The sequence below is a fragment of the Lathyrus oleraceus genome, chromosome 5 (genome assembly GCF_024323335.1).
Source record: "Lathyrus oleraceus cultivar Zhongwan6 chromosome 5, CAAS_Psat_ZW6_1.0, whole genome shotgun sequence".
NCBI classification, from domain to species: Eukaryota; Viridiplantae; Streptophyta; class Magnoliopsida; order Fabales; family Fabaceae; genus Lathyrus; species Lathyrus oleraceus.
Window position 1 is genome coordinate 611,805,814 of NC_066583.1, and position 11,667 is coordinate 611,817,480.

The window sequence follows — 11,667 nt, forward strand, 5'->3', positions numbered from 1 at the left end:
TAGATCAAACTGAGCCCCAATCTTCAACTGAAATGGCTCAAGGGTGATACCCTAGCCTCCATAAGCACCATATAGTCACAAAATGATCCTCATCTCCTTCATAAACCCCATCTCCTGATCCAGCCCTGATTGGCCCAATACAACTGATTAGGGTTGACCAGTGGTCAAAACCCTAATCTCAAGGAATCTTCTCCAATCTCCTGATGACATCCAACCATGATGATGATGATGTATCAATTCAAACAAGATGAAGACCAATATCCTTGGAAATCATGAAACCCTAATTCACAGTCCAATCCTCAGATGGCCCATGATCAGTCATTAAACCCTAGCTTGCACCTTTGAACTTCCTCATCTCCTGATCAAGACTTGGGAAGATGGCTTGCACTATGTAACCACATGCTATGCAATATGAGATGCCTAATGTCCTAGAATGAAATGCAAATATGTTAATGCTAGTCCCAAGAGAGGAGGGCAAATTTTGAGGTGTTACACATTCATCATGAAAAAATAAACATGGCATATTGCATAGAAAAATAAATAATCGCGTAGCATTTCCATAATTATGGAGCATTACGCAGAAAAAATCAATCATGCATCATTACGAGCATAAGCTAGTCTCAAACCGTGGTTACTGTTCGAGAAGTGGTTTTGCCCAAAGGTGAAGAGGTGTTACTCCGAGGAGTTCAGCATCGTGATTGAATCAAAGGATGTACCCCAGTAGTGCGATACTGGAGGAAGCTTTTCCGTCGGGCAGAGATGGAAATGAAGATCGGAGAATGTTACGCGATCAGCGCGATTCGAGCCGTGGTTACCGCTTGAGGATTGGTTTTGCCGGATAGTGAAGACGATACTCCGAGGAGTTCAGCATTGTGAGCAACGGTATTTCCCAGTCATTGTTTAATGTCTGGTCGAGTTTTCTTTGGTGTCAGTAAACATCATCATTCGATGTCCAGTAAACGTCGAGTTATTTCCCGGTCATTGTTTAATGTCTGGTCGGTCATTGTTCGATGTCCTGTAAACATCCTTGTTCGATGTCCTGTCAACATCATTGTTTGATGCCCTGTCAACATCATTGTTTGATGCCTGTCCACATCATTGTTTGATGCCTGTAAACATCGTTGTTAGATGTCCTGTCAACATCATTGTTTGATGTCCTGTCAACATCATTGTTTGATGTCCTGTCCACATCCTTGTTTGATGTCCTGTCAACATCCTTGTTTGATGTCCTGTCAACATCCTTGTTTGATGTCCTGTCAACATCATTGTTCGATGTCCTGTCAACATCATTGTTCGATGTCCTGTAAACATCATTGTTCGATGTCCTGTAAACATCCTTGTTCGATGTCCTGTCAACATCCTTGTTTGATGTCCTGTCAACATCCTTGTTTGATGTCCTGTCAACATCATTGTTTGATGTCCTGTCAACATCCTTGTTTGATGTCTTGTCAACATCATTGTTCGATGTCCTGTCAACATCATTGTTTGATGTCCTGTAAACATCATTGTTCGATGTCCTGTCAACATCATTGTTCGATGTCCAGTAAACGTCGAGTTTTCTCCCAGTCATCAGTCAGTGTCTGGTTGAAAGTGTTACTCTGAGGAGTTTGGTATCATGACGTCAGATCAACAATGTTCCCCAGTAGTGCGATATTGGAGGAAATGTTTCCGTCGGACAGAGGTGGAAATAAAATTAGAGGACGTTACGCGATCAGCGCGATTCCGGGGTTCAAATGGAGAAAAGGAGATGTTGCGACATTTTCTGGAGAATGGGGTTCATATTGGCGATCGCGAGCTATCGTCAGGCGACTAGGGTTCAAATTGGAGATCGGGGTTCATTATTTTGGCAAGAAGGAATGCTGAGGCATTTTCCGGGGTTCAAATGCAGAGATCTGAGGATCGTTTGCGCAGAGAAAATTTTCGGGGTTCAAGAAAAGCAAGAGAAAAAGAAGAGTTGAGAATCCCGCGTGGATGTGTGGTGTTCAGGCCATGGTTATCCCTGTGTTACCATTTATTTTGGTATCCAGGTCGACGTTGTTCAGAGTTTGTTTCTTCGCCGATGCTGACAGGCGTTGTTAATTATTATCCCATCAGAGTGCAAATTGTTCGTCTGTTCTTGGTATTCAATCACTCTTCATCCTGATCATCCGAAAGCCGAGGCTATTTCGTATCGACAGGTTCACAGTGGATTGAATAGGGGCAGCTGTAACACCTCAAAATTTGCCCTCCTCTCTTGGGACTAGCATTAACATATTTGCATGTCATCTTAGGACTTTAGGCATTTCATATTGCATATCATGTGGTTACAGTGTGCAAGCTATCTTCCCAAGTCTTGATCAGGAGATAGGAAGTCAGAAGGTGCAAGCCAGGGTTTATTGATTGATCATGGCCATCTGAGGATTGGGCTGTGAATTAGGGTTTCATGATTCTCAAGGGTATTGGTCTTCATATTGATTGAATTGATACCTCATCATCATCATGGTTGGATGTCATTAGGAGATTGAAGAAGATTCCTTGAGATTAGGGTTTTGACCACTGGTCAACCCTAATCAGTTGTATTGGGCCAATCAGGGCTGGATCAGGAGATGAGGTTTCTGATGGTTATGAGGTTCATTTTGTGATTATATGGTGTTTATTGAGGCTAGGGTTTCACCCTTGAGCCATTGCAGTTGAAGATTGGGGTTCAAATTGATCTATGCATGGCCAGATTCATCTGTCAGTGGAAAAGTCAACTATGGTCAACTGTGCTTGATCTGATGGATGTGGAGGTGGAAATGAGTTGGATACACTTCATTCATGTTGGAATAAGTGTTAAATGACATTGCAAAGCTTGAGAATGAAGAAAATCAGGTCAGGACAAAAACTGCCAAAAATAGCAATTGACCTGTAGCTGAAGTTTCCAAAAATGGAAAGTTTTTGACCTCAAAAACAGATGTCCAAGGAAGCTTCAAATTAAAAATTGTTCAACATGAAAGTTGTAGATCTTGTTCTCACCTTTCCAAAAAGTCCAAGAACTTGAAATTCCCATGTATGGTTGGAAAGTTATGGCTCAGTGAATTTCAGAAAAGACCCGTAATCAGGAGGCCATAACTACCACATACTTTGTCCAAATTGCAAGTTCTTTATATGCACAAACTCCATTTGACATGTACTTTGAGGGTGCATCATTGGATTTGTCCAAAAATGGCCAAGGCAAAAAGTCACTTTTCAACTGGACAGCTGAATTGGGTCAGGGGCAAAATTGTCCAAATGTCAAAATAATTGGAATTTTTGAATGGGACTTTTTCCAACACCTCAGGAATGGCATTTTAAGTGTGTTTGAATATTCATTTCATGGTTAATGCACATGGTTTGGATTTTGTCTTGAAAAATGAAAGTGCTAAAAATGGATCAATTACCACACACATGTGATTTTGGGAAATACTCCACCAATGGACATGAAACAAGTTTCTACACATTACATATGTCATTTGGGGATTGCTTGAGCTGTCAAAACAGCTGGCATTAGCTGTCATTGTGTATTGACCATTTTACCCCTCCTTTGAAAATGACACTTTCACTTAACATTACCATTTAACTAATTAACTTGATTAGTGAATGATTAAGCTCACATATATAATCAAAATCACTTGCTAATCAGAACAGCATACACAATTACCAAAATTCAGATCTGAAAACCTCTCATATTCATCAAAACCCTCAAGAACAAAAAATCTTCAAATGCAAAAATCTTCACCAATTGTTGATCAATCTTCATAATTCTTTTTGATCTAAACTCCTTGCATCATCCTCTCAAGCTGTTTGTGGTGTTTAGAGTGGAAAGAGATTGGATTCGCAGCTGTCATATGAAGGTGTTTCCATGGTGATTTCGGATTGCGAGCTGTAGGAGCGAAATTGAAGGGACCTGAGCATCACACCACCTTGCCTGGAGCTTGTACTGCTGCTGTTTCTGAGAATCGCGCGCTAACTCCATTGGATTCATCACTGCAAATTCCAGGTTTATCCAAAATTCGAATTGAATGCTTCGTAGAATTAAGGTGTGCGTGTTGTAGTACGCCTTACGTAGAGCATCGTGCTGCTCTTAGAATTGAAAATGATCAATCGTAGGCTGAGAAATCTTGACTCGAAGTTATGATCCAAAACCCTAAGTTCAACGATTCGCACGATTTAGGAAGTTTTAGTTTGATTAGAGTTGAGGTTCATGTTCTACGTGTTGTAACGGTTCCAACGACTATAAGTTTGTTAGTTTTGGTTAGGATTCGTGAATTTGGTGTTCTTGAGCTCCATTGATTTTTCTGGAAATCTGTAGGTTGAAGGAGATGAAATACATGCGTTTGATCCATTTTTCAGTTTGAAAATTCAAAACTCGTGTTTCCCGCTCCCGCTCAAATAATTACAGAATTGCCATTGTCATTTTTTAATTAATTCATTTAATTTCTAAAAAATGTTTAATGACCTTAAAAAATCCATAAAAAATAGTAAAAAATTCCTAAAAATATGGAGATTTTTTCCTTGACTTTGTTGACTTGTGTAGGATTTTTTTGACCTATTGGTCAAAGTTGTGCTTGGCAAATATTTTATTTGGCATAGGCTTTTCTAATGTATGTCACATTTTGATACATTTTGGCAATTTGATCATGAAATACTCATATCATAAAATAAATGGCTGAAAATTTTTGTGGTGGTTCTTGACTCATTGAGGATTATTTATATGTAAATTTCATGAATTTTTGATACCTGGTCAGAGAGCAGCAAATTCTGGAACTTAGGTGTGACAATTTGTGTCACACCTCTTGATGTCAACTTGTTGAATTTAATTGGATAACCTATGCATGTTAGAATTGAATGAAATTTGGCATGGTGAATTGTTGATATGTTAGGATGTTGTATGAATTTTTGTAGAATTTTTCACTGCCTTTTCTAATTGATCATGATTTTTCATTTCTGGTGATTGAAATTGCAAGCTCATGTGATACATGTTGGTAGATTGATTGGGAAATCCTCATATTGTATTGTATGGCCATGAAATTTGATATGCATGAACTAGACACGTTGTGTGACCTCCCTGTTTTGGTCTCATCCATTTCTTTTTTGTTTTCAATGAGATATAAATTTTTGAATTGGATGTATGCATTGATGGTGTGAATTGAAGCATGAAATTGTGTCTGTTTTTGATGATTTTCATTGACATGGTTCCATTTGCCCAATTGAGCTCAAATTTGACATGGTAGACCTTGATTATCCCCTGTTTAGGTGTATTTAATTTGAGAATTTTTGGATTTATTTTGATAGGGATTTGAATGCAATACTTCTGTTTGTATGCTTGGTGGTTCATTTGACCTCATATGGATTGTTTTGTGCATGAATTGAGCATGATGGATGATATAAACATGAGACCAATGATGTTTGATCTTGTTTGATGTTAATTTGATGTTGGATGGTGGATACCTTGCTGTTTTAACTTTTTTCTTGCTTTTGGACCCTAGGCTTGGCCTAGTGGTCTAGTTGCTAATGTTTGCTTGGTTTTTCAGGATCAAAAGCATAATGTACATGGAGAATGATACAAGTTGATTTTAATTGATGTTGTGGATGTTTGTACACTAACATAACATTGTTTTGTAGGTGTTGTAGCTTGGGCTTAAGCCTTGAGCTTGCTTTGTGTTGTATTGTTTAAACTGTTTGATTGTTTGCTGTATAGTTTGTCTGATTGAGTACTGACTGAGTTTGATTGTTTCCAGGTACTTTAGTTGCTTAGTTCCTTGTGAACTTTTGCTTTGCTTTGCTTAAGCAACTTGCATAGAGGTATACCTTCTTACTTCATGTAGTCTGGAGACCCGGCTGTTACCGGGCCGGGCAAATTGTCTGAAGTCCTCCTTAAGAGGCAATGATTGTGTATGTTTATTTTTTCAAGCCCAAGCAGGAAAAGTCCTTCAAGTAAGGCAATTGGTGGAAGGTAGGGACAAGCAACCTGTCCCCCACTATTCAGTGAGTCATCTCCTTGCTCGCATTACATGGTTGTAGCATTGAGATCAAAAGCCCAAGATCTGTTGTGTCAGAGTCATCGAGTATAGAAGGGTTCCCCTATTCTGGACCCATGCTCATTTGTCAGCTCTCCCTGGTTAGGGATACGAGCTGTGAGGTCTGATCCTCACTTCATCCTTTCATCTGCTTCACCTTAGCCTCGTAATGGCAAGGTTAAGAGCAAAACCAGCCTGTACAGACGACTTGCTTAGGCAGTCAAACCTGATTGATTGAGCTCCCTTGTTTGGTTATAGCGTGTGCTCTGCGAATATCTGATTGACATGCTTGTTTGAGATGCCTGTTCTCATTTGATGTATGATATGATTGTATGCTTGTGTGCTAGCTTCTTTCCTGGTTAGGTTAGTTTGCTTATGCAAGTAGGATAGAAAACCGAACTTAGGGTTAACGATGTATGACAACATTAGGTTCGAGTCTCAGCTCCCTAGTTGTGTATTTTTCCCCGGTTTCTGGTTAGCAATTTAGTCCCTTTCAGGGGAACTACATCGCCCTGATCCTTGTTCCAGACAAGGTATGTAGGCAGGTGGTCGTGCGAGACCACTCCGGGCAACCTTTTTCTTTTTTGCGTGTGTTTACTTGTTATTTGACTGTGTGTTTTGGTTCGGATGCCGACGTAAGCCCAGGATTGGCTGTCGGGCTCCACGTTTGCCCTTTTGAGTGTGTTTTGGTTCGGATGCCGACGTAATTCCATCCAGTGGTTGTCGGGCTCCATGTTTGCCATCTGTTTGTGTTGTTTCGTGTTGTTTGGCGTGCGTAAGCCGAACTACAGAGGCTCTGATTCTTGTTCCAGACAAGATATGTAGGCATAAGGTGCGATACCTTATCGAGCTCGTTCTTCTTAACCCCACCTGCGTTCCCCGTGTGTGTGTGTGTGATGTTTAGCAACCTATTCTTTATTCTAGGACGTGGATCCCGTCGAGTACGACGGACGTGAGGGGTGCTAATACCTTCCCCTTGCGTAACCGACTCCCTTACCCTTTCTCTCTGGTCGCGAGACCATGTTCTTTCCAGGTTTCTCTGAGCGTTTCCTTTCCCTATCTTGGGATAAATAACGCGCAGTGGCGGCTCTGTGTGTGTTTTTATTTTTAGCTCGCCGGTTGATTTTTTCGCAGGATGCGACACCAAGCTATTTTTTCCTTTCCTGTGTGATTTCTTTTTGAAATTTGTTTATCTTTGCTTCCATAGGATATGCTAGGATCTTCTTGGTCCCAATCTGAGACGACTGTGTTGAGTCATCAGGTTCAGCGTAAGGAAGCAATTGTCTTCTGATAAATGGTGGTAGAAATTCAACTAAAGTAGAAGCCCATGGTGAAAGATGAACAAATATCTTATCAGCAGCAACACCTTGTTGGAGCAAAATGTGAATTTCCTTTAAGAGTGCATGGATTTCAGGAATGCTCTCAGCCAAACCTTCTAGAAGGAGGATTACTCCGTGATATTTGTCTTGCTCTGCTCTAGCCTGAACTGCATCAGAAACCTTCGGTGAAATTTCAAAAATGGTAAGCTTTGGTTGAGCAAACTCCTCCCCGAGAATTACCATGTTCGTATGGGGGCTGAAGAGTGCATTCTAAAGCAACATGTGATGCCTTGCGTTCTTCCCGTATCTTCACCGTGCCATCTACTGATACTGAAGCTAATCAGCTCTTCATCCATTGGCACATTGACAACTCAGTGATATTGTTGTCATGCTTACCGGTAAGGTGCACGCCATCAATCAATTTATCGATGTTACATTTGAGGGGCTCCTATGCAAAAAATGTTTCACCTTTTCCAGTTTTCATAGCGTCGATTTTGAGGATACGGTTTCCAATAGCAACAATTAAAATCTCTTGTGCCAAGTCTTCTTTTCAAATCACTTTTTTTTTGTAATTGTACTTGCAGATTTCACAGCATTGAGTGGCTGCTACAGCGGCTATCAAAACCTTTGGTATCACAAAATGGAGGGCTGTTTGGTGCTGACACTATTGAGGAGTTGAGAACTCACCTTACAAATTGTATCAAAACCAAAATTTGTTCCTTCAAACCGGTTTGAGAATCCGACTCTACAAGGCATAACAATTGCCCATCTAGTTCCAACAGTGAAATTTGGTAAGAGTTTCAGATAAAACATCAATTATTACAAAGCCTTTTTCGATCATGATTTGGTTGATCTTGCTGTGATTTTGTTGCTCTTTCTCTGCAGCAATCAATTCTCCACCACCCTTCGAGAAGAAACCACAAGAAAATCAGCTGCCCCCGCATTCCGAAGCTCGACCTCGTCGGCTTTGTCTGCACCAATGCTTAATACAATGCTTTTTTTTTGCATACAAAGTTGAACTTTGACCAAGTTTGGCATCAACAAGTTTAACGAGCTCTTTCTGTTCTTCATACAGGTAGCTTTGGAATGAATAGGACCCAAGGGAAGTCGAGCCATTTGCCATCCAACAAGATCAGATAGTTGACATTCATCTGTTAAAGCACCTAATAAAAATAGCTGCTCCAATGATTTTACGATAGCTGTCCTTGAAGGTTTCTTAATGAAATCGAACCCTAATATGTCGTCAACACCCAAAGCCTTAAGCTGCAAAATGACATTAGCAAGGTTGCAACGCTTAATTTCTGGCATTGTAGAGTCCTCAAGTTTCTCAAATTCATTTTCTGGATATAGACGAAAGCATTTTCCAGGTCCTTCACGCCAGGAGCAGGTTTGTTGACAGTGATTAGAATTTGTGTCAACTTTGATATTAGTAGTGATGTTTTTGTTCTTCAACTGGGTATTAACATCACCCAAAAACAGTTCACCCTTCTTTGTCCCTGAGGATGTTATAGCAACTCCAGTAGGTGAGTAAGTGCTGATAGTGAACTTCTTGTCACTGTGATAATCCTTGTACAACAGATTTCTGGCTTTCTTGTTGATGTGCGGTTTTGACCAATGTGATTAATTTTTGCAGGTTATGGCTGGTGTGATCGGTTATGGACCAGGGGCACAATTGAAACGGGACGGGTACATCTTGCTGCTGTTATGCTACGTTTTTCTGTCATGGAAGTTTTACAGGTAGTTTTGATAGCAGCTTGTTGTGGTTAACAGGTGCATTGGCCCTTTTTTAGGTTTCTTCTGGTTATCCTTCAAAGAGTTGGACCGACTAATGGGTTCCCTCGTTGTTCAGCTATGAATCCGACAATACGACTTCACTGCTGGGATGTGCTTCAGACATGACCATTTCATCATTGCCATGTGTTTCCGATATCACTACCTCAGTCATGTGTCGTGCTTCAGTAACAAATAATCTCATCAATATGCTGCGTTTCAGATACAGTTCTGTTCTGATTGTTCGTGCTGCTAGCGGAATTCTTCATTGGCTGGGAAATGTTGAGGGATTTATATGGTATTAACATGAGGTAGGTTACAGTGGTTTGTCTTTTTTCCTTGGTTACACATGTTCGTCATGCCGTGAGGTTTATCCAATAATCCTGTTAATGCTGCAGCATTTTGCCACTGCAAGTTGGATGACATGCTATGCAATATCATATGGAAATAAAGTTATAACGATAATTGCCTCGGCAACGGTAGCAGCATCTAACGGCTCACGAGGCACGGCTAGAGAACCTGCAGTCATCGAAGCCAACACAACAATCGAGAGGTAGCAGCAATTCTAATCAGTATCATGGCAACCGAATCACCGGGGAGTCGGTGCTTCCACGGATGTACATCACAGTAGTTACTCATGGTCATAATGCTGATGAAGAATCCACTACACATGAGCTTGATTCGGTGTAGAGAAATTATGATGCAAGAAAGTGTTTGGTCTCAAAAACCTGCCAAAATCCTCAATATCTCTAGGAGTCGCAGCTTGGTTAGATTGAGATGCATCCGGTGTGCTTTCAGTAATCTTCCTTAAAACAGACTTGATAGAGGCATTAGAACCAATGTTCGAGAACGGAGGTTGTATTACCCCCTGAGAATTAGCAATGTTGTTAACAACACTTGTATCATTTTTGTCATTTATGTCTTTCCTACTCTCCACAAAAGTATAGTAATTTTTTGAATGGAGAGTCATACTTGTATCATTTTTCGGAACATGTTTTTGTATTGATAACCAGTCCATTCTTCCCCTCTGATCCTTCTATATAGGAAGAAGTCGGTGGCTCGGCGCCATACAAGTAATTGTTTGAACGAGAATTTGAACTCTCTTTTTTTTGGAATGAATTAATGGAGTGCTGGAATTTAGATTCTTGATGGAGTTTTGATTGTATGGCTATTTTGATTTGGGATGAACTATGGTTATAAAATGGATTTTTTTAGAAATAATCCAAAACTAATTTAAATATCAATTTAAATAATAATAATAATAAAAAAAAATCAGTAAAAATCCAATTAAAATCAACTTAATCCAATAATTTGTTAAAATTACTTTTGATATCAATTCTAATATCTATTTGAAAATTAAAATCAATTAGAGCTTGAATCATTAGTAAAAATAACAATTAAAATTAAATTGAAATTTGGAATTAAACTTAATTTGAAATTAAAATCAAATTGAAAATTAAAAAGTCAAATAATTAAAATCCATTTTATAATCAAAAGCACCATGATCAAAAAGGCATAGACAACGACAAATGTGTAACAAAAATATGGATTTGGGAATGAATGTATGCAAATGAACTTTAGGCCAAGTGCCAAACAAAAATAAAAAATTCAGGACCAAAATCGGGGTATGACAGTTGCCCCTATTTAAGTATCTTCAACTAGAGAATATGAAGCAGGACACTCTTCATATGATCATAGTGGGAGATGGTTAAATACTAAGAAGACCCGGATTTTGATCTTGAATCCCTATGACATGATGTGACATGATATGATATGATATGATATGATATGACATGATATGCATGGATGCATGATTCTTTTTTTGTAATTTTTATCTGCTAGGGATATGATGGACCCTTGACAGGAGATGCTACTAGACAGACCAATCTGTGGGGAATGCTGGTGGTCCACAGGAAGACAGACAGGTGGTAAGAAACAAACTCGCTGGGGAAAACCAAATCCTGCTGGAGAGTCAAACACACACCGGGGAGTATTCAAAGTGAGATTTGATAAACGACACTTAGAATACAAGGGATTTCGGTAGTAAGTTCACATATGACTTACTAACCCGAATCAAGAAAAAAATGCTACAACCAGTTCACATATGACCTGACAACGCTGGGGAATAATCATGGAGAAAAACTCTTCAGAACAGGTTCATGTATGACCTGACACCGGAATAAGGGTTCAACAACAAGTTCATACATAACCTGAATGGTATTGAACAAACAGAGAAAAATCTTCAGAGCAGGTTCAAGTATGACCTGACACCGGAATAAGGGTTCAACAACAGGTTCATACATGACCTGAATGGTATTGAACAAACAGAGAAAAATCTTCAGAGCAGGTTCAAGTATGACCTGACACCGGAATAAGGGTTCAACAACAGGTTCATACATGACCTGAATAGTATTGAACAAAAGGAAAAACTTCAGAGCAGGTTCAAGTATGACCGGACCCCGGAATAAAAGGTTCAACAACAGGTTCATACATGACCTGAATAGGGTTGAACAAAGAATCTTCAGAGCAGGTTCAAGTATGACCGGACCCCGGAATAAAAG

The 11,667-nt window shown here is 39.7% G+C and overlaps 1 pseudogene; it reads right to left on the reverse strand.

Moving 5' to 3' along the window:
• Positions 1-7,165: 7,165 nt before the first annotated feature.
• On the reverse strand, positions 7,166-7,820 carry LOC127082402 (pyrophosphate--fructose 6-phosphate 1-phosphotransferase subunit alpha-like; annotated as a pseudogene).
• Between the last annotated feature and the right edge of the window lie 3,847 nt (positions 7,821-11,667).